Source organism: Callithrix jacchus, chromosome 4 (genome assembly GCF_049354715.1).
Source record: "Callithrix jacchus isolate 240 chromosome 4, calJac240_pri, whole genome shotgun sequence".
Taxonomy (NCBI): domain Eukaryota; kingdom Metazoa; phylum Chordata; class Mammalia; order Primates; family Cebidae; genus Callithrix; species Callithrix jacchus.
In genome coordinates, this window is record NC_133505.1 from 10322393 (window position 1) to 10346888 (window position 24496).

The following is a 24496-nucleotide window of genomic DNA, read 5'->3' on the forward strand; positions in this document are numbered from 1 at the left end:
AGCAAATTAACTGAATCTGAGGAGGGGGCGTAGGAACCCCGATTTACAGCAACTTGGCCGGAAGCTCAGCTAAAACAACCTGCGGCTTGCAACTGGCATCAGAAGTTGGGGGCGGTCTTGTGGGACTGAACCCTCAATCTGTGTGATGCAACACTTCTCTGGGTAGACAGTGTACAGATTGAATTGGAGGATGCCCAGCTGGTGTCTGCTGCTTACTTGATGTCTGGGGAACCCCCTCCCCCACATCTGGTGTCACAACTGTGGTGTGCAACAATAGTGAGAGAAACGGAGTTTGTTCATTCCTCGGCATTTTCAGAATTGGTGTCAGAATTGGGATTGCTAGGACATCCCTAGTTCACGTTTGGGAAGAAGATGAATAGAGGGGTTGGGGGGGAGAAACCTTTGAGGCCTGGGTGTCCACGTGGTCACCCATGGTATGAAGCGGCAGCTGGGCCGCCATCATTCATTAAAGGTAAAAGTTACCAATGGAATTCAGAGGTGGATGGATCTAACTCTGTGGAAGTTGGTTTGCTGAATGCATGAAGAAATGCAAACTAATAAGAAACAAGCACAATATGCAACCCCTTGGTTATTATTATCTGTAATAGCTAGAATAAAAGTAAAAAGGGAGTGCTGGGCCAAACCTTGAGGCCAGACCAAGCTCAGATTTCAGTCGGTCTATGCTTCAGCCCCTAGCCTCAAAGAATCCCGCTCCCACACGGGAAAAATTATGCAGAGACATCAGAAAGCACCCCTAAGGACTTTGGGCACCAAGAAGGCAGCCAGTGTGGGGAAAGCACAAAACCAAGAGACTATTGAAAGCAGAGGGTATAGTGTGAAGGAATTGTTTCATTTATTAGATTGGTATCTTCAGTTTCCCTTTACTAAAATGGACTGTGAGAGTAACTAATTTGGGAGCAGTATCTTTGGTTTCAAGTGTTGGAAGAAGGGGGACCACCTTACTCCACCTACAAATGCCAAGTTGAAGCAGCTGATATGTTTGTATTCAATCCACGTGGGGACTGGCTCTGTGACCACCGGATTATTCACCTGCTGAATATGCCTGCTACCCAAGTCATGGTGAACACCGTGATCAGGGGTGCCCCTTCCATGTGGACACCCCATTTAACCTTGCTGCTACAAAATCGATAGTTCAAGAAGCCTTATGAGATGTGCTACCTTTGCTTTCCCTCATGGGTCTTACAAATGCCAATATAAACATTAAGTTAATTAACAAGAGAATGGTGAAGGGTTGGGGCAAAAGAGTCAAAGGACTCCTCTTGGGAAGGTGGGAATTTTTTTACGCTGATTAAGAAATAAGGTGAATAGGGCCGGGCGCGGTAGCTCAAGCCTGTAATCCCAGCACTTTGGGAGGCCGAGGCGGGTGGATCACGAGGTCAACAGATCGAGACCATCTTGGTCAACATGGTGAAACCCCGTCTCTACTAAAATTACAAAAAAATTAGCTGGGCACGGTGGTGCGTGCCTGTAATCCCAGCTGCTCGGGAGGCTGAGGCAGGAGAATTGCCTGAACCCAGGAGGCGGAGATTGCGGTGAGCCGAGATCGCGCCATTGCACTCCAGCCTGGGTAACAAGAGCGAAACTCCGTCTCGAAAAAAAAAAAAAAAAAAGAAATAAGGTGAATAAGAACACACTGATAGGGTTGAAACTAAGAGGAAAAAGAAAGGGAAGAGTCATGGGACTTGTCCTAGTAGGGTGGAAATCTTTAGATGATGATTAAGAAATAGGATGAATAAAACAAATTAGCAAGAAAAAAAAATCCCATCAAAAAGTGGGCTAAGAACATGAGTAGACAATTCACAAAAGAAGATACACAATGGCCCACAGACAAATGAAAAAGTGCTCAACATCACTAACAATCAGGGAAATGCAAAACAAAACCACCATGTAATTAATACCACCGGACTCCTGCAAGAATGGCCATAATCCAAACACCAAAAGAGAATTGCTAAACATGGTGGCTCCTGCCTGTAATCTCAGCACTTTGGGAGGCTGAGGTGAGCAGATCACTTGAGGTCAAGAGTTCAAGACCAGCCTGGCCAACATGGCAAAACCCTAACAAAAATTAGCCGGGTGTGGTAGCCCTAGCTACTTAGGAGGCTGAGGCCTGTAGCCCTAGTTACTCAGGAGGCTGAGGCAGGAGAATTGCTTGAACCCAGGAGGCAGAGGATGCAGTGAGCCGAGACTGCACCACTGCACTCCAGCCTGGGTGACAGAGTGAGACTCTGCCTCAAACAAAAAAGACAAGAAAAAGATGTTGGCATGGATGTGAACAGGAAGCACTTACACACTGCTGGTGGACATGCAAACTAGTCCAACCACTACGGAAAATTCCTTAAAGAACTAAAAGTAGAAATCGCCATTCGATCCAGCAATCCCACTACTGGGTATTTATGCAGAGGGAAAAAAGTCATTATTCAAAAAAGATTGCACACACGTTTATAGGAGCACAACGCACAATTGCAAAACTGTGGAACCAGCCCAAATGCCCGTTAATCAACAAGTGGATAAAGAAACTGTGGTATACGTATATGATGGAATACGACTCAGCCATAAAAAATGAATTGATAGCATTCACAGCTACTTGGATAAGACTGGAGACGATTATTTCAAATGAAGTAACTCAGGAAAGGAAAACCAAATATCACATGTTCTCACTCACGAGGGGGAGCTAAGCTATGAGGAGGCAAAGGCGTAAGAATGACATAATGGGCTCTGGGGACTCAGGGGAACAGGTGGGAAAGGGGTGAGGGATAAGACTACAAATGTGTGCAGTGTATACGACTCAGCCGATGGGTGCGCCAACATCTCACCAATCACCACTAAAGAACTTACTCATACAACCGTACAGCTCCTGCTCCCCAAGAACCTACGGAAATTAAAAAAAAAATGGGATAACTAAAATGGAAACTGAAATACCATGAGGCGAAAAGAAATGTTTGAATGCAATACTGTGGAAGTCTGGGTAATCAAAGGAAGGTCCTGCTGGTCTCCCAACTTTAAGGAGTTCCAAAAATGTTTGCTACATTTACCCTAGTTTGGCGAAATTTAAAAAGTCAGAGGCGGAGATTACAACGAAGAATCTGATCTGAAATTGCCTGCGCGATAGTCAGGCAGATTCATCAAGACAAAGACTGACAGACAGCAAGGGTCTCTTGGCCCAGCCCCCTGCTGGGGACCCATAGACTTATGGACACAGGTGGGAAAATGCTGTGGGTAGTGAAGAGAAATTCCTGGGACTCGCTGATATGGGAGCCTCAGGCGCTGTGCTACCAAAACCCACTGCAAGCCCTGACTTGGGCTACAGTTAGACCGAGAGAACATAAAAACCTAAGGATTGATAGGATGATCAAAGCTGGGATGTTTAAGTAGGCTTTATATAAAGAAGTTGTGTCTCTTCACCTAATTTTGTTTTCCAGACGGAGTCTTGCTGTGCTGCCCAGGCTGCAGTGTAATGGCGCACTCTCGGCTCACTGCAACCTCCGCCTCCCGGGTTCAAGGGATTCTCCTGCCTCAGCCTCCCGAGTAGCTGAGATTACAGGCGCACGGCACCATGCCTGACTAATTTCTGTATTTTCAGTAAAGACAGAGTTTCTCCATGTTGGTCGGGCTGGTCTCAACTCCTGATCCGCCCGCCTCGGCCTTTTATAGGAATGGATAATAGTGTGTCCAGGGAACACTTCCCCTACTTAGCACTGAATTGTACGACCAACACCTGTGGATAAAGGCCTAATGAAGGCTACAGTTAGGAAAGCAAGGGTTGATGGAATTAAGGTGAAAGCTTAGAGAGAGGTGTATATTTGATCGCACTTCAGGGGAAATAGCTGTGTCTCTTTATTATGCAACGGACCTTACATCTGAGTGGGAAATGCTCCCCCGTACACAGTACTATAAAAGAGAAGGAATTTAAGGCCACCCTTTGAGCCATATTAATTGGACGAGCTAAATGGGAGCCAGTAAGATTGCCCAAGCCCACAGAGCGCAGAGTAGAAGCTGACTGCAGGTATGGACACATCCTGGAGGCATAGCCTGTGGGGGGGCCTAGATGGAGGCTTATGGGAAAAGCCTGTGAGCACCTCCTAGCGACAGCTATTGGGACTTTGCACTAGAGAACTGCCATCTGAAAGACACTTACCACCTCGATATGGGACATTCATTGAAACTGCCCCTATGACTGAAGAATATAAAATGGCCCTGAAACCTGAAATACCCATGCTGTCTGGGGGTGATGGCAGAGAAACACTGTAGTGGGGATGGCAGTGCCAAGAAGAGTCCCATCATAAAATGGAAATGGGTTAGAAGGGATCATGCTACCTACCCGAGGAATGAAAGAAGATAACCTCTCCGCTAGGCCTGACTCTGGAACCGTGTGAGGAGCTGCTGGATTCTTCAGTGCCTGATAAACAGCGCTCTACTGACTGACAAAGAGCCACTGTATTTATGATGCATTTCAAAGCAGTTTCAAGTTGAATAGACAACCGCCCATTTGATCACCAATGGTCTATGATGCAATCAACCATGCCCATGTAATGCGGCTTCCATAAAAGCCCCCAGAGGACTGGGTTTGGAGAGCCTCTGAATAAACGAACACATGGAGGTTCCTAGAGGGTGGCGTACCTGGGGAGGGCATGGAGGTTCCCAGAGGGTGGTGTACCTGGGGAGGGCATGGAGGTTCCCAGAGGGTGGCGTACCTGGGGAGGGCACGGAGGTTCCCAGAGGGTGGCGTACCTGGGGAGGGCATGGAGGTTCCCAGATGGTGGTGTACCTGGGGAGGGCATGGAGGTTCCTAGAGGGTGGCGTACCTGGGGAGGGCATGGAAGCTCCACACTCCTTCCCCCGTACCTCAACCTATGCATCCCTTTATGTGTGTCCTTTATAATAAACCAGTAAATGTCATTTCCCTGAGTTCTGTGAGCTGCTCTGGTAAATTAATCAAACCCAAGAAGGGGGTTGTGGGAACTCCAACTTATAGCTATTCAGTCAGAAAAACAGGTCAAACAACCTAGGGCTGGCGACGGGCATTGGAAGTGGGGAGCATTCTTGGGGGCTAAGGCTTCAACCTGTGGGATCTGCCGCTATCTCTGGGTAGATGGCGTCAGAATCAAATTGGTGGACACCTAGCTGGTGTCCGTTGCAGAATGAATTGCCTGCTTGATGTCTAGGGAAACTATCCCCTCACCCGGCACAGCTGGTGTCGGAAGTGTGAAGTGAGATTATAGTAGGGAAAACAGAGTTTGTTTATTCCTCTACATTCTCACATACCCAGCAAAAATCTTTTAAAATCCAAAGGCAAAATAGAGACTTTTTCCAGAGATATAAAACCTGAAAGAATTCTTCACCAGTAGACTAGAGAAAATATTCAAGGAAGTGCCTCAAACAGAAGAAAATGATGCCGAATGAAAAACAGGTCTATGCGAAGGAATCGAGAGCATCAGAAATGGTAACTACGTGGGTAAATGTGCAAGTCCCTCCTCCACATTCAAATCTCTCTCTGTTTTTATAAATACAGGACTTCACTATGTTGCCCAGGCTGGTCTCGAACTCCTGGCCCCAAGCTATCCTCCCACCTTGGCCTCCCAAAGCACTGGGATTATAGGTGTGTGCCACTGCACCTGGCCATAATTTACTGATTTTTAAAACGGATTATCTTTTAAACAGATTTGGCCCGGTGCAATGGGGCTCACGTCTATAATCACAGCATTTGGGGAGGCAGAGGCAGGAGAATTACTTGAGACGAGGAGTTCAAGAACAGCCTAGGGAACAGCAAGACCTGGTCTCTACAAAAATAAAAAAATTAGCCAAGTGTGGTGGTGCACACCTGTAGTCACACCTTCTTGGAGGTTAAAGTGGGAGGATCACTTAAGCCCAGGAATTTGAGGCTACAGTGAGCTGACTACACTAGAGAATGAATTGGGGCTGAGGTTGAAGAACTGCATGAGCCCAGGAGTTTGAGGAGTCCAGCCTGGGCAACACAGTGAGACCCTGTCTCAAAAAAAAAAAAAAAAAAAAGAGAGAGATAGCGAAATACGTACAGACATAGCAAAAGGTAAATAGACCAAAATAATACAATAGAAAACCGAGAAACAGCTCCACACATACATGAAGATGTCATATATCGCAAATGGGGCACTGCAGATACTGCAAAGAATGGATTATGTAATAAACTGTGTATCTGGGAAGAAAAAATAAAATTGGATCCCTCAAACCACATACAAAATTCAACTCCAAACCTAATGAGGTAAGCAAGAGACTGCACAGGAGGACAGCACAAATCACACGTGCTGTCTGTCATCAAAAGGACACAGCAAAACAATGCAACGGTAAGATACCTCAGCAATATTATCCAGGTAAGGAATTAGGAGTAGCCAGTAAGAAAAGATTATCGTATAGCCCAAGAGAAAATTAGATAAAACACAGGAATAGGAATTCCTAGAAGAGGCTAAATGGTTGAAAATATTAAAATATGAAGTTAGGGAAACATAAATTAAAATGAAATAGCCTTTCCACACACATGAGGTTGGCAAAAATTACAAAGTCTAAAAACACCCAGTGCTGAAAATATGAGAAACTGATACTATGCTTGAAGCCAGGGTTGAGGGGGAGGACCCTCGGGAGAAGAGTTTTATCACTATGTAGTGAAAACCATCAACTCCTCAATAAGTACCGTAAACTCTTGCACACATGCACAAGGACGTGTGCACAAGAATTTGGAGAGCGGCGTTAGTGCCAGGCTATAGTTATCAACACAGTCCAGTCACATAAATACAGTAGTGAGTAAAAAACAAAGAAAAACACCCATAATGTATATAGTATCTTTTCATAAAACAGCATTAGAATAATAAATACATAGTAAAGTAAGAGGAACGAAGGGAAATGTAGAGAGAAACAAGACTCTTACATTTGTCGTTAATGGCATTTCATGGGTGCTATGCTCTTCTATCATTTGTACTTGAAATATTTTATAATAAATTAAAAAAATTAAAAGGTCGGGCATGGTGGCTCAAGCCTGTAATCCCAGCACTTTGGGAGGCCGAGGCAGGTGGATCACGAGGTTAAGAGATCGAGACCATCCTGGTCAACATGGTGAAACCCCGTCTCTACTAAAAATACAAAAAATTAGCTGGGCATGGTGGCACGTGCCTGTAATCCCAGCTACTCAGGTGGCTGAGGCAGGAGAATTGCTTGAACTCAGGAGGCAAAGGTTGCGGTGAGCCGAGATCACGCCATCGCACTCCAGCCTGGGTAACAAGAGCGAAACTCCGTCTCAAAAAAAAAAAAAATTAAAAACAAGCATCAGTGAGGCAGAAGGGTGGCATGAGACTTAGTATAACTATTCTGTAGGATTATCTGGCAGTGTCAATATTTTAAGCATGCTTTTTTTTTTTTTTGAGATAGAGTCTTGCTCTGTCTCCCAGGCTGAAGTACAGTGGTGTGATCTGGGCTCACTGAAACTTCCGCCTCCCGGGTTCAAATGATTCTCCTGCCTCAGCCTCCAGAGTAGCTGGGATTACAGGCACGTGCCACCACGCCCAGCTAACTTTTGTATTTTTAGTAGAGACAGGGTTTCTCCATGTTGGTCAGGCTGGTCTCGAACTCCTGACCTCAGATGATCCGCCCCCCCCAAACCTCCCAAAGGCTGGGATTACAAGAGTGAGCCACTGTGCCTAGCCTAAACACGATGACCTTTTGACTCTACAAGTGTACTTCTGGGAATCAATGTACCCTAGAGATACTAAAAAAAAATGCACAGCGAGGCATGTATAAGGATGTCTATTATAGCACTATAATCAACAGGGGTAAGTTAAAAATCTAAATGATTATTGTTCCTCAACAAGGCAATGGTTAAACAAACCATTCTATTTTACATATCTATATTACAGAACATTTTGTACCTGCAGTATTCTATGGCCAAGGTACATTTCCTTTAATGAATAAGGAAAAAAACAAGTCAGAACTTTAGATAAGGCACAGATTACAATATAAAGCAAAAACAACCACTGTCGGAAACACATAGAAAAAGGCCTGGGAGGAATTCCTGTCAATCAGTGAGAAGGGGACGGCTTTAGACGTTAACACCTCCTACATGCTTCTGATAGAATGTGTGCAGGAATACATAATCTATGTAATTCAATTGTAAAATTGGTGAAAATAGTATAAAAACAGAGGAAACACATGTTAAAAACAAAACAAATGCCTAGGGACCGGAGAGGCTATGACACATTGAGGGAACCAGTCAGCCAGTGAGAAGTTCTGAGATGCTGGGGTTTCTGGGCGTGGGAAGCCTCCGTGAGCACTGACAAAGAATAACATTTAGTGAAAGAATGAATCGATTATTTTAATGAAAGTGGATTTCCTAACAAATCTTTAATTAGTTAAAAAAACATTTCTATGTATTAAAAAAAAATCAGTGTAAACAGTGACATCAATTCTCAGCTACACTGACTGTTGAGACATATACTTTTTAACATAACGTAGTGGTGAGAAGAGGATTTCAGAACAGGCTCTTCATCTAATGGTATAAGTGGTACTCAGTTTTTATAGCTGGCATCACTGTTCTGAGATCAATATATCTCTTCAGATAATCCCTGGGACTTCATTTCTCCTACTGTTCTTCCCACTGAAGCTCTTCCTGGTTATTCTTTTTTTTTTTTTTTAACTCCAGTGGAGTCTCACTCTGTTGCCCAGGCTGGAGTGCAGTGATGCATTCTTGGCTCACTGCCACCTTCACCTCTGAGGTTCAAGTGACTCTCCTGCCTCAGCCTCCCGAGGAGCTGGAATTACAGCCACCACGCCAGACTAATTTTTGTATTGCTAGTAGAGATGGCGTTTCACCATGTTGGCCAGGCTGGTCTCAGGCCATCCACCTGCCTCAGTCTCTTAAAGTGCTGGGATCACAGGCGTCAGCCACCGCGCCTGGCCCTTTCAGGCTATATCACTAAAGAAAAAAACAACTGTGGAAATTCTGATATAGACCCCATGTCACATGATCCCCGACAACATAAATTCAGGATTAAACAACTTGTGAGCCGACAGAGTCATCCGAAGACACCCAGACCAGGGCAGATAATGGAAGAACCTCTCTTACTCCAATTGTTCTTCCCCAAAACTTCTGGGGAAGCATCCTGGAATCACTTCTGGGGAACAGAATATTAAAAAGGCACTCTCCACACAAAATCAACACTTTTGTCTGTTGGTCACAACAGAGTTTTACTGACAAGTCTGTCTATTTTTGAGAAATCTAGTGTTTAAAGGACAGAATGGAATCCTTGGAGAGTAAAGTTACACTGATAAGACATGGGCTGGCTCTAAGAAGAGAATTCAGTTTTCTTAAAAACAACCAAGAATAGAAGCTTATCTCCAAAGTCCACCAGTGAGCACCATGAGTGAGCTGTTTCTCCTAAGGCTGAGGAAGTGGAGAAATGGTCTGGGAGGAAGGTGCAGAGAGGAACCAGTGGGCAGAGCCATCAACTCTGGTAGTCATTGCTTGACCTACGGGTTAAAGACCCCTCGGTATGGGGAGTACAAGATGCGTCTTCTCTTTCAAAATCTCCCCGGCAAAGCAACACAACCATGAAAGCAGAAAAAGCACACACAATTCTTTAAAAAGGAGACAAATTCCTCTACTCTCATTCTGAATGACTCCCTGTTACAGCAATGTGGGCAAACATTTTGGTAGAGATCGTGGCTCTGAAGCCTCTTGCTTACCCACTTTAAGTTCCGAACAAGGTCTTCATTAGCCTTTTTCTACTTCACAATGAGCCACAATGAGGTTCAGAAAAATCAAACAGAAAGGCCCACGGCAGTGATTGCTAATGAATACATACGAAGTCTTGTTCGGTTTTCAAATGAACGTAAAAAGATCTTGAAGAAATACTAGACAAATTGCTATGAAAAACGTGGGCTGGAATAGTGATCCAAAAGCTCTAAAAATATATAAACTTGATAATACGAAATTCAATGAAAATTATACTAAGAAAAATGCTCTTTACCTAAATGAGTGTTGGAAAAAAAAAATGGTAACGTGTTGCTGCAGGAAAGGGTGACGATATTAACTTTTACTGGTGGTAAAGTCAGTAACAAAGTGTGACGTCTATGAAACACCCTGGTTCTGTCAGCAGCCCGATGATCATAGGAAGAGCAATAATTTAGCTCATATGCAGAACAAGGATTCCTCAGGAGGCAATTGTGGCAGGTGGAGCTAGGGGACCACTCTGACAGTTTCTCTCCTTTTAATGAGTGATTATTTTCTAACCCACTTATCTCTTTACTACCTGTATCCTATACATCTTCCTACAATTCTAGGTAATGGATGCTGCGCAGATGTTTGTTAATTGGGAGACTGAAGAGAGAATGGGCAGGGTGCAGTGGCTGACGCCTGTAATCCCAGCACTTTGGGAGGCCAAGGTGGTCAGATCACCTGAGGTCAGGAGTTCAAGACCAGTCTGGCCAACATGGTGAAACCCCATCTCTATTAAATATACAAAAAAAAAAAAAAAAAAAAAATCAGCTGGGCATGATGGCTTGCTTCTGTAATCCCCACTACTTAGGAGGCCAAGACATGAGAATCACTTGAATTTCGGGTGTGGAGGGTGCAATGAGCCGAGATGGGGCCACTGCACTCCAGCCTGGGCAACAGAGTGAGACTTCATCTCAAAAGAGAAAGAGAGAATGAAGGATCTCAGAAGGTACACTAGCTGAACCTGACAAGTCAGGGAACATTTCTTCCCTAGGCTAAACTTATTTCCAGGTGTAGGCAAAGGGGGTGCAGAGGAGAAACACTGTCTTCATCTCTGAAGCCATACCTACGTCAGATCCTCCCACGGCCTCTCCTCCTGCTGGGTGGAAGCCTGGAAATCTCACCTGTGGGCAAAGTGAGTTCATAAACCCGAAATGCACTGCTTTTCCTGATGAATGACCCCACATGAACTTTAAGGAACACTGCATGAGATCCTACCTGAGAATTCACCGAGGAATTCTTACCACCAGGGCTAACTTTTTGCAATTACAAATCACTGCAATCATTATGAATGCAAAGTCAGTACCTGGTTATTTTAAAAGCAACAAATATTGACTGCATGAGAAACAAACCTTCATAATCTCTACAAATCAGTTAAGGTTTATGAATCTGAGAACAGTATTTATACATTAAAATTACTTAATCCCCCCAAAAGCCCTCAATACTTTTCTTAAACATAGTTAATGGATCTTGTAATGACTTTGGTACTTTTTGAACTAGCGGACTGACACTAATTTTTTTTTTTACAAAATCTATTTCTATTTGTATTCGCACATTGCATTGCTCACTAAAATATGTGCGCAAGTGCGTGTAGGCAGTCATTTCATAAAAAGCAAGGAGGAAAAGAGACAGGATTATTTGAATCACATTCCAATTTAGGAGAATGCTCTTTATGACAGTGTTCTCAGAATAGTTTATAAAGGTGAATAAAATAAGAAACTACAAGAACAGATACATTAAAATGAATGTTATTTCCATTGTATAATTCTGTCAGTTTGCAAAATATAACTTAATTTTTTTTTTTTAAACAGGGAGACTGGAGGAATGGCCAAGGAACCTTGGCTGAGTTTCCTGGGTCTTGGTTTCTTCATTTGTAAGAAGCATAGACAGGACCAGAAAACTCGCTGGCATACCACTTTCCAGGGCTTGAAGGGCTGTGAGCATCTCTGAAGGTTGACATCCTAATCAATTACTTCTTATGTTCATTTACTCTGACCGTCTCTGGGCAAGACCCAGCAGAACCTGGCAAGAGCTAAATTCACCAGAAACATATAGGATTACCAGTAAGAACATAAAGTAAGGACCATATATTTCAAAAACCATCATAGAATTCTAAGCAAAAAGCCTCTTGATCTGTGACTTAGTTTGTAGGTTAAAACATAAGCTCCAGGCTGGGCACGGTGGCTCACGCCTGTAATCCCAGCACTTTGGGAGGCCAAGGAGAGTGGATCACCTGATGTTGGGAGTTCAAGACCAGACTGATCAATATGGAGAAAGTCCGTCTCTACTGACAAAAAAAAAAAAAAAAAAAAAAAAAAATACAAAATCAGCCATGCATTGTGGCGCATGCCTATAATCTCAGCTACTCGGGAGCCTGAGGCAGGAGAATCGCTTGAACCTGGGAGGTGGAGGTGGTGGGCACCATTGCACTGCAGCCTGGGCAACAAGAGTGAGACTCTGTCTCAAAAAAAAAAAAAAAAAAAACACTCTTTGCCTAGCTCCTTCAACGCATAACCGTGAGGTGTGGCCACAGCAAGCCTCAGCTAGCATATCATTTCACAGTTCTTTCCCTAGGGTCCCAAGAGTTGGTTCTAGAATTGTCTGGAGTTGTAAAATGGATGAGAGAATTTCTTTCTGTCTCCACCCTATTACCACACTGTTTATGACCAAATGGCACCCCTATCAAAGCTTTTGGGACACCCTTGCCCCAGGGCCAGTCCACAAGAATGCTCACTTTATTAAGAACAGTGCCCCGTCTTGAAGGAAAACAGGATGTTTAGAAAGTTTTGTGTTTAATCACCAACTCTCTCTTCAGCCAACTATGACTCGCTACAGAGAAAACTGCACAGCAGGGTCAATAAATAAAACCTTAGACTTCCATGACGGATCGTCAAGTGCTGCTGGGGACGAGGCAATATGTGATAGGCCAAGAGGTGGGAAAAGATCTAGAAAGGTCCATAGCTTTCCCTGGAGCTCTCAAAGATAACAGAAGCTTTTGTAGGTCAGAGTCTCCAAAGAGGGTTGGAATCAATCTGCTAAATGCATCAAAACAGAGCCAAGCGGGAAAGTCCAGTTCTGACCTCCCTGGCACAGGCATTCACTGGCATTTTATCACTTTGCTTACAGCCAACAAAATCCATCAGCAAGACTATTACACTGAAACACACAGGATATGGAGAGAAACACATACTACAACATGGGTTCATCGAAAGACAAGAAAACCATCCAAAACGGAGTTGACGTCAGCTTCAGGCAAGTTGCTCTTTATGCATTTCTTATTCTGACTGTACTGGCATTCAGGACCATTTTCTTGCACTTGATACTTGGTCCCTCTTATAATCTTACGATAACCAAAACTACTTTAGAACAAATGTGCGTGTCCTTGGTTCTTTCTTTCTTTATTTTTTTTTTTGAGACGGAGTCTTACTCTGTCGCCAGGCTGGAGTGCAGTGGGGCAATCTCGGCTCACTGCAACCTCCACCTGGGTTCAAGCGATTCTTCCGCCTCAGGCTCCCGAGTAGCTGGGAACACAGGCGCGTGCCACCACACCCGGCTAATTTTTGTATTTTTAGTAGAGACGGGATGTCAGTAGAGACCATGGCCAGGATGGTCTCGATCTCTTGACCTCGTGATCTGCCCGCCTCGGCCTCCCAAAGTGCTGGGATTATAGGCGTGAGCCACCACGCCCGGCCGTCCTTGGTTCTTAAACTAACTTGGATACACATTGTCATCAACTGGGTAATAAAAAAAATCCTGATCCCTGGGTTCCACCCCTGAGATGTAGAATCAGTTACATGGATGTGGCCTGGGTAGCTGGATTTTAAGAAGCTATGCAGTGGACTCTAGAAAAGCTTTAGAACTACTGCTCTGAGCTGAACCCTGGCTGGCGATTAGGCTCCGAGGTTACTGCTGTTTATGGGAACTCTGCCTTAACCTGCCAAATACAAGTACCATGATGGCGTCGCTAACAGTCATCAGAAGTATTCTGTTCTGGTATCAAATTAATATTAAAGGCAGAGGGGCAAGGGATGAGAAGGAACAATGGTGCTTTTGTGGGGGTAAGACAAGTCTTCAACACTACAAAACTCCCTAGCAAATTATAGAAACCAGTTTTGCTGGTTTTTTATTATATGACAAAGGGAAGTACTGACCCAGTGGCAAGATCCAGGATGGAAGATGTACTAGGCCAAAGCACTCAGTACTAGTGAGATCTCTCCCTGACTCCGGAGATAATGCAGGGAAGTTTCCTACTCTAAATACCACCTTCAAAGAACAGAATGTCACTTTCTGCTGCCAGTCTACACTTTTACATGTCAAGAAGATAAGGACAGAACCCACCTAAGGCAGTCCCGTAGGGTTGTAAACTGCCATTATGAAATTAAGTATTACCTCTAAGGTCATAGGACTCAAACTTGAGCATGCTCAGAAACACCTCAGAGGCCTATTAAATTCAGATTGTTGGGCTTGTCCACACAGGATCTCTGATTCTGTAGGTCAAGGATGGCAATCTGGATTTCTGACAATTCTCAGCTGATGTTGAGGCTGGGGCCTGAGGACCACACTTTGAGAACTCCTGTTCTTAGGGCTCATAAAACATGCTCCTTGAATAACGAGAAATGTTTCTATTTAGCTTCCGGCTTTGTGATAAAGAGACAAATACTTTGATTGAAAGGAGACCATGTCTTAAGATAAATCTTAGGAATTGTGCCAAGAGGCAAAAGGTTCACATTCCCCTAGGGAGAAACAAGCAGGTGGGTTGTTAACCTCATTCATTCACTCTGCAGTAGCTATTACCCTTGGAGGACAAAATGGAAGAGCTGACTTGAATTAAAAAGAGAACCGAAACATTCTTTCCAAAAAGCAGTGACCCATGGTTTCTTGTTTCACAAGGGAACAGTGGCTATTTCTCATTCACAAAATATTTACTTTATAATGGTGGCACTTCAGTGGGAGGAAAGGTGGGCATTTTGACTAAGTGGTTAGGGAAATTGGGTAGTGATCTACAAAAAAAATTAAGTTGAACCAGGCATGGTTGTTCATATAATCTCAGCACTTTGAGAGGATGAGGTAAGATCGCCTGACCCCAGGAGTTCGAGGCCTCATCTCCACAAATAATAAAATTTTCCAGGCATGGCGGTGTGCACCTGTGGTCCCAGCTACTCAGGAGGCTGAGGTAAGAGAACTGCTTGAGTACGGGAGGTGGAGGCTGCAGAGAGCCGTGACTACACCACTGCACTCCAGTCAGGGCAACAGAGCGGCAGCCTATCTCCAGAAAAAAACCAAACTTGAACCCATACTTTACAGACTATCAGGATAAACCGCAAATGGAGCAGATATTTAAATGCAAAAAGAAGTCATCTCATAGAAATACTGCAAGAAAATATGGGTCCATTCCTGTATGTGCATGTGTGGAAGGGGTTGGTGGAAAATGCTTTCTGTGACTTGAAATCCAGAAGCCATAAAGCAAAGAATGGAAAATTAACTTCTGTATGAGACAGACAACTCCACAAATACTAAAGGAAATGACAAACCAAGAAAAATTTGAAGATCGTATCACAGAGCTAATCTCCCTGCGATATAAAGAGCCCTTAGAAATCAACAAGAAAAAGAGCAAGAATCCAGCAGGAGAGTAAATAACGTACACGAATTAAGTAAGTACAGTTAAAAAAAAAAAGAAAAAAAGAAATGGCCTCTAAACATCTTGAAAAGATATCCAGCCTCTCGCTTTGTAAAAAAAGTATGCTAATCTAAACTGTATCGATATAGTATATTTTACAAATGAGATTGGCAAAAATCCAAAAGTTTGAGTAACAAGAAATGTTTCTATTTTATTCTTTTTGTGGCAGTTGTGAATGGGATTATGTTCCTCATTTGGCTCTTGGCTTGACTGTTGGTATATGGGAATGCTAGTGATTTTTGTATGTTGCTTTTGTATCCTGAGACTTCACTGAATTTGTGTATCAGCGTGAGATAGATAACCACTCTATTGGTGCAGCCCTCATTAAGCTGGCAGGAGTGCGGAAATCAATCAGTACTTAGGGTGCTCGCTTCAGCAGCACCTATCTGAAAACTGGAACTATACAGAGAAGATTAACATGGCCCCTGTGCAAGGATGACAGGCAAATTATGTGAAGCATTCCATTTAAAAAAACACCAGTCCACCGAAAGGGCAAGCAACAGGAATATAAACTCCAGAATAAATGGATAAATTCATGGACACACACACTGTCCCAAGAGTGAACCAGAAAGAAACAGAATCACTGAACAGATCAATAACAAGCTCTGAAAATGAATCAGTAATAAATGGCCTACCAACCAAGGAAAGCCCAGGACCAGATGGATTTACGGCCAAATCCAAATTCTATCAGATTTACCAAGAGCTAGTACCATTCCCACTGTAGTCCAAAAACCAGAGGAGGAGGGGTCCCTCCCTAACTCAGTCTATGGGGCTAGCATCATCCTGATACCGAAACCTGGCAGAGACACAACTGAAAAAAAAGGTCAATATCCTTGATGAACATCGATGCAAAAGTCCTCAGTAAAATACTGGCAAACCAAATCCAGCAGCACATCAAAAAGCTTACCCATCTATTTTCTCAAGACACAAATATGCCAAGCAAAAAAAAAAAACAAAAAAAAAACAGCTTACCCATCACAATCAAATAAACTTTATCCCTGGGATGCAAGGTTGGTTCAACTTAGGCAAAACGATAAACGTGATTCATCACATAAACAACTAAAGACAAAAACCATACAATTATCTCAATAGATGCAGAAAAGGCTTTCAGTAAAATTCAACACTGCTTTATGTTAAAACCTCTCAATAAACTAGATATTGAAGGAACATACCTCAAAATAAAAAGAGCCATCTAGGACAGACCCACAGCCAACATAATACTGAATGGGAAAAGGCTGGAAGCATTCCTCTTGAAAACTGGCAAAAGACAAGGATGCCCTCTCTCACCACTTCTACTCAACATAGTATTGGAAGCCATGGCCAGGGCAATCAGGCAAGAAAAAGAAATAAAGGGCATCTAAATAAAAAGAGAGGAAGTCAAACTGTCCCTGTTCGCAGACATGATTCTGGATCTAGAAAACCCCACAGTCTCAGCCCAAAACCTCCTTAAGCTGATAACAAATTCAGTGAAGTCTCAGGATACAAAAGCAACGTACAAAAATCACTAGCATTCCCATATACCAACAGTCAAGCCAAGAGCCAAATGAGGAACATAATCCCATTCACGATTGCCACAAAAAGAATAAAATACCTAGGAATATGCTAGAAAGATCTCTATGACAAGAACTGTAAAATACTGCTCAAAGAAATCGAGATGATACAAACAAATGGGAAAACATAAGCAATTCACAGATTCAATGCTATTCCTATCAAACTACCAATGACATTCTTCACAGAACTAGAAAAAAAAAAAAATCAGCTCAAGATGGATTAAAGACTTTAGTGTAAAATCCAAAACTTTTGTAAAAACCCAGGACGCCAACCTAGGCAATACCATTCTGGAAACAGGAATAGGCAAAGATTTCATGACGAGACACCAAAAGCAATTGCAACAAAAGCAAAAATTGACAAATGGTATCTAATTAAACTAAAGAGCTTCTGCACAGCAAAAGAAACTCTCAGAGTATACAGACAACATGAAATGGGAGAAAATTTTTGCAAACTATGCATCTGACAAAGGTCTCATATCCAGCATCAATAAGAAACTTAACAAATTTACAAGAAAAAAACAAACAGCCCCATTAAAATGTGGGCAAGGGACATGAGCAGACACTTTTCAAAACACATGCATGCATGGGGCCAATAAGCATATGAAAAAAAGCTCGATGTCACCTGATCATTAGAAAAATGCAAATCAAAACACAATGAGATACCATCTCACCCCAGGCAGAATGTCTACTATTAAACAATCAGAAAACAAGAGACGTTGGTGAGGTTGCCAAGAAAAAGGCTTATCCATTTTTATTGGAAGTATAAATTAGTTCAACCATTATGGAAAGCAGTGTGGTGATTTCTCAAGGACCAAAAAAACTACCAGAACTACCATTCAACCCAGCATTCCCATTTCCGGGTATATATCCAAAGGCATATAAATTGTTCTATCATGAAGACATATGCACACATATGTTCTCTGCAGGACCATTCACAATAGCAAAAGACATGGAATTAACCTAAATGCCCACCAATGACAGACTGGATAAAGAAAATGTGTACATATACACCTTGGAATACTATGCAGCCATAAAAAGAATGAGGTTGTATCCTTTATGGGAGCATAGATGGAGCTGGCCATTATCCTTAACAAACCAACACAGGAACAGAAAACCAAACACTGCATGTTCTCACTTATAAGTGGGAGCTAAATGATGAGAACACATGGGCACATAGAGGGGAACAGATACTGGGGCCTGGAGAAGGTAGAGGGTGGGAGGAGGGAGAGGATCAGGAAGAGTAACTAATGGGTACTAGGCTTAATCCCTGTGTGATGAAATAATCTGTACAACAAATCTTCATGACACAGTTTCCCTGTATAACAAACCTGCACGTGTACCCCAAAACTTAAAAGTTAAAAAAAAAAGGGGGCTAGACATACTATCACAAATACATATGCACATATCTATTGGCCCAAATTCCAATCCTCTTATAGGAAGCTACCCTATAGATATACCTGAGCATGTATGAAGTGATATACAAGGTTATTCATGGCACCTTCATAACAATAGAAGATTGAAAGAATCAAAAAGTCTACTTGGGAGACTGATTTAAGTAATTCCGAGACTTGCATACAATGGAATACTGCACAGCTCCAAACAGTATGAGGCAGGTTTATTCATATGTACTGAAAAGCTCATATGTATGTGGAAATCTCATTAAAATACGTGATCTCACGTAAAAAGCTCATAAAAGCTTATGTACATGAGAAGCTCATTAAAGTACATGGTCCCATGTGAAAACAAGGCGCAGAATAACATCTAGTTGTCATCTCTTCTAAGAAAAGGGGGAAAATAAAAAGCATTTGAAAGTTTTTGAGATTTGCATAAACAGTGGAAGAATTTTTGAAAATGTAATGGAAATGGTAAACTATAAAAGGCGTGGGTGGTGGCCGGGCGCGGTGGCTCAAGCCTGTAATCCAAGCACTTTGGGAGGCCGAGGCAGGTGGATCACAAGGCCAGGAGATCGGGACCATCCTGGTCACCATTGTGAAACCCCGTCTCTACTAAAAATACAAAAAAATTAGCTGGGCATGGTGGCACGTGCCTGTAATCCCAGCTACTCAGGAGGCTGAGGCAGGAGAATTGCCTGAACCCAGGAGGCGGAGGTTGCGGTGAGCCGAGATTGCGCCATTGCCCTCCAGCCTGGGTAACAAGAGCGAATCTCCGTCTCAAAAAAAAAAAAAAAAAAGGTGTAGGTGGGCAGGTGGGAACGGGCTGGACAGCAAGATTTTCTAATTTTATCTTCTTATAAAAGTTTCTTTATAACAGTTATTGAAATCAAATAATGGAGCTACATTTAAAAAATCAGAAAACTTCAGTGTATACGGACATTTTTTTCTTTACATGTATGTTTTCAGTAGAAACCCAAAGCCAAAAAAGAAAAGTACTTAGTAAATACAAGTCAGGCAAGAGGGTTACGTCAAAGTGACTGACTGCCAGGAGGCCAGATATTCGATGGCAAAGTCCACTTTGCAGGATTTTCAGAACAGCATTTACTAAAGCAGGTCTCTGAAGATGAAAGAAGCCAGGCTTTCAGTTGTACTGGATCATTCAATTTCTATAAATACTCTCTTCCAATTAAGCCAATGAATTTACATTTCTTTGCAGCCCATGCGTTTAAGTAAAGCTCAGATGTCTGCCATAGAATGTTTTCCACTATGTGGCCCTCCCCTCACCCCTACCTTCAGCTTTGTTTCAATAAATAATCCACACAAGCCCCTAATTAGAGACCTCAGGAATACAAAATTCCTCAGATCAGACAAGAAATACAACATACTCCTTTCCCACGTCTCAAACCTGTCTTTTAACTAATTCAAAATGAGGAAACACCTTTAGATACTGTGTAAAAATGCACCGCATGGAGTGTACAAACAAGTCATATTAACCAAGGGTTTTTAGTACCTCTATGTCTATCTGAAGAGATGCCAGTTTTTACATATTTCCTAGAAAATCATATTTTAAAAACATCTGTTCTAATTGCTGTGTGTGTGTGTGTGTGTGTGTGTATATATATATATAAAGCAAACACATTTATATATTAAAGGCAAACACACTTAACTTACTGTGGATACATAACAAGGCACCAGAGCTACATTCTGATTGTCTGTCATACAACAGAGCAAGAAAATAAGTCAGCCGGTTTTTCTCTGTGTGGACACTGGATGCCGGGAGTTTACAGGAAGAGATAGACCAGCAAGCAAGGCAACATGCTAGCCTGCAAGAGCACTCCTTGGAGAGCTGATGATTATTTCTCTGGAGAGGTTTCTAAGCTCTGCATTGAGAGCACTCATGACAACCAAACCAAAAAGGGCCCACTACAGTCTAGCTTTCACCGTTCCCTGCTCAGTTTCTGAAATTGCTACCTGTCATCTGCCTGGAGAAAGAAAATGGGATCGGATAAGTGAAAAACCTTTCGTATCAATCCCCAGGAATGAAAGTGGATTTCAAAATCCTGCCCATTGTGTCAACAGGAAGTGGAGCAGCAAGGCTTAAGGACAGAATGTGATGAATGGCCAATGTTCTAGCTCTTGATATGGCCCTAACCCACCGGGTGACCGCGGGCAAGTCACCTGCCTTCCCTGGGCCTCCACCTGCTCACCTCTAATATGAGGTGGTGGTACCCGAAGTCTCACGGACATCTTTTCCAGCACACATAACTGGAGCTCCTGGTTGCTTAATTCTGATAGCTTACTCTGTCACTTGAAAACCCAATTTATTGCCAAGAATAAATTATGGCAATGACTGTTGGTGATTGTTTACAATGAATGAATGTGTTGTATGTAACACAACTCATGGACAAAATGACTTCACAGCCTATTCCCTTAGACTTCTGACTCCTGATTATGTAGCAGTCTCTGCTCAAGATGACATGATATAAAAATAAATTCTCCATTTCATCAGGTCCCTTACCCCTTGGAGGCTAGATCAGTGCAAATCAGTTAAAAAAAAAAAAAGATTGCTGTGAGTCATGTAGTCTGCTGGTGCAGTAGTGAACTGCCCCCAAGACCTGCTGAAGATTAGAAGTACATGTAGAAAAAGCAGTGGCTTGGGGTTAAGACTACCTTCTTATGCTGAGGGGTAGGAGTGGGATGCCTGATAAAGCAAAATGGCAAGTCTCATAGGCTCTGTTCTCTTACATTTACACACACACACACACACACACACACACACACACACAGGGACACACCACTAATGATGTAGTACTGCTTAGCTCATTTGTCCCTTGGGCAAGAAAGCTCACAAGAGAGGCAGTGCCCTTCCCCACCACCTGTCCCAAGCTGCAGAATGCCAGGCACTGGCTGGCCACACTCTTCTTTAGTATGACACTAAACAGGACAACGTGGAGGTCCCTCCTTCCTCCGTGTGCAGAGAATCTACCTATTTTCCCTGACAAGATGTAAACTAATATGTTAATCTAATTTATACTCTCTATCCTGATATTATCCAAGAAAGACTATTAAAAATCAATCATATTCTGGCTCTAAGGTGGCCATATTTCTTTATTAAGATGCAGTAAAATGATGATATTGCATGAAGTTGCTTTTTGTTACTAAGATTTCTTTGCTTTTACTTTTAACTTTTTAGGTTCTTTCTAAATGTTCAGCCAACCACCCCATCAAAAATACAGAGGGCTGGGCGGGATGGTTCATGCCTGTAATCCTGGCATCTTGAGAGGCTGACGCAGGCAGATCACTGGAGTCCAGGAGTTGAGGCCAGCCTGGTCAACACGGTGAAACCCGGTCTCTACTAAAATTACAAAGATTAGCCAGGTGTGGTAGCGCACGCTTGTGGTCCCAGCTACCTGGGAGGCTGAGGCAGCAGAATTGCTTGAACCTCGGAGGCGGAGGTTGCAGTGAGCCAAGATTGGGCCACTGCACTCCAGCTCCAGCCTGAGTGACACAGCAAGACTATGACTTTAAAGAAATAAATAACACGGGGGAATTACAAATTTCACTCTCCATTTCCCCGTCCAGAAAGAGGCATTTTACGTTGGGGTCAGCAGTAATTCCAACCTTAAGTGCTACCTGAGGTATGACAGAACAACGCCCACATGCGGTGAGTAGGCACTTCTACTGCCTTCCAGGATAAATCCCTAAACTTCGGGTGAAATAATTTCATGAGAACAACTACAGCTAATATGTACGGACTCTGCTAAACAGTATCATTTCATCATTCCTGGATTTTTAAGTTGCAGATGAGAAACTTAACGTCAGCTAGCAACTGGCAAAGTAGAGACCTGAACCCATCTAATAACTGATTTGTAACTACAGCAGGTATTTGAAGAGCATTTCATCAATGTCATTTTGTTATAAGAATGATGAGGAAAAAAATGGATTCTTGCCCATGGCCACTATCTGTGGAGCTTCCAGGTTTTCACCATGTTGGTGTGGGTTTTCTCTGGGTCCTCAGGTTTCCTCTCACACCCCAAGGCTGTGTACATGGGGTGAAGTGGTGTATCTACACTGCCCCGGTCTGAGTGACCGAGGCTGTGTACGAGTGTGCCCTGTGATGGGACGTGTCCCGGTCTGAGTGACCGAGGCTGTGTACAAGTGTGCCCTGTGATGGGACGTGTCCCGGTCTGAGTGACCGAGGCTGTGTACAAGTGTGCCCTGTGATGGGACGTGTCCCGGTCTGAGTGACCAAGGCTGTGTACAAATGTGCCCTGGGATGGGACGTGCCCCGGTCTGAGTGACCAAGGCTGTGTACGTGTGCCCTGTGATGGGACGTGTCCCGGTCTGAGTGACCAAGGCTGTGTACAAATGTGCCCTGGGATGGGATGTGCCCCGGTCTGAGTGACCAAGGCTGTGTACGTGTGCCCTGTGATGGGACGTGTCCTGGTCTGAGTGACCAAGGCTGTGTACAAATGTGCCCTGGGATGGGATGTGCCCCGGTCTGAGTGACCAAGGCTGTGTACAAATGTGCCCTGGAATGGGACATGCCCTGGTCTGAGTGACCAAGGCTGTGTACGTGTGCCATGTGATGGGACGTGCCCCAGTCTGAGAGACTGAGGCTGTGTATGAATGTGCCCTGGGTTGGGACGTGCCCTGGTCTGAGTGACCGAGGCTGTGTACGAGTGTGCCCTGGGTTGGGACGTGCCCCGGTCTGAGTGACCGAGGCTGTGTACGAGTGTGCCCTGGGTTGGGACGTGCCCCGGTCTGAGTGACCGAGGCTGTGTACGTGTGCCCTGTGATGGGACGTGTCCCGGTCTGAGTGACCGAGGCTGTGTACGAGTGTGCCCTGTGATGGGACATGCCCCGGTCTGAGTGACCAAGGCTGTGTACGAGTGTGCCCTGGGTTGGGACATGCCCCGGTCTGAGTGACTGAGACTGTGTACATGTGCCCTGTGATGGGACGTGCCCTCGTCTGAGTGACTGAGGCTGTGTACGAGTGTGCCCTGTGATGGGACGTGCCCCGGTCTGAGTGACTGAGGCTGTGTACGAATGTGCCCGGTGATGGGATGTGCCCCGGTCTGCGTGACCGAGGCTGTGTATGATTGTGCCCTGGCATGGGATGTGCCCTGGTCTGAGTGACCGAGGCTGTGTACGAGTGTGCCCTGTGATGGGACGTGCCCTGGTCTGAGTGACCGAGGCTGTGTACGAATGTGCCCTCTGATGGGATGGCATCCTGTTCAGCGCTGCTGCCCCGCCTAGCACCCTGAGCTGCTGGTACAGGCTTTATCCATCAGAAATCCAGAGCTGGAATAAAAGATTAAATAATCATCTTACTTGTTTTTCAATTAATCTTTTTTTTTTTCTTTTTGATACAGAGTCTCTGTTGCCCAGGCTGGAGTGCACTGGTGTGATCTCGGCTCACTGCAACCTCTACCTCCTGGGTTCAAGCCATTCTCCTGACTCAGCCTCCCAAGTAGCTGGGATTATAGGCACACTACCATGCCCAGCTAATTTTGGTATCTTTTGCTAATAGAGATGGGGTTTCACCATGTTTGGCCAGATGGTCCCTATCTCATGACTTCATGATTTGCCCACCTTGGGCTCTCAAAGTGCTGGGATCACAGGCATGAGCCACCGCACTCTCCCAGTCTTTCTTAAATGTATGTATGGCTTACCTTTGTTTCAATATTTCATATCGTAAGTATTCTGGTAGGAACTTAAGTCTTATTTTTATCAATTAGCCTGTGGTCGAATTGGCTTCATTATACATCATTCATTTGAAACTGGTTTTCGAGAACCTATGGAGTGAGGATTTACTGTACTGTGCTAAACTGCCTTTCAGAGTGATGGGAAAACAAATTCCTCAGTTCTAAGAAGCAAGTGATTACAAGATGTACCACTGTTTTATAAACAAATGTAGAGGGAGATCAAGGCTAAAATAAAATATACAAATGAAAAATGCATGTCTTAGAAAATGGAGAGGTCGGTCATGATGGCTCATGCCTGTAACCCCAGCACTTTTGGAGGTCGAGGTGGGCAGATCACGAGGTCAGGAGTTCAAGACCAGCTTGACCAACATGACAAAACACCGTCTACACCAAAAATAGAAAAAAACAGC

General features: G+C 43.8%; 1 protein-coding gene and 1 non-coding gene across 5 annotated transcripts in view; one reads left to right on the forward strand and one right to left on the reverse strand.

Moving 5' to 3' along the window:
• E2F3 (E2F transcription factor 3) overlaps positions 1-24496 on the reverse strand; it is a 96965-nt gene that overhangs the window by 26489 nt on the left and 45980 nt on the right. The window lies entirely within an intron of this gene.
• Positions 15798-15905, forward strand: LOC118153275 (U6 spliceosomal RNA). The gene has a single exon (XR_004742532.1). It is a non-coding gene; the product is annotated as a U6 spliceosomal RNA (small nuclear RNA).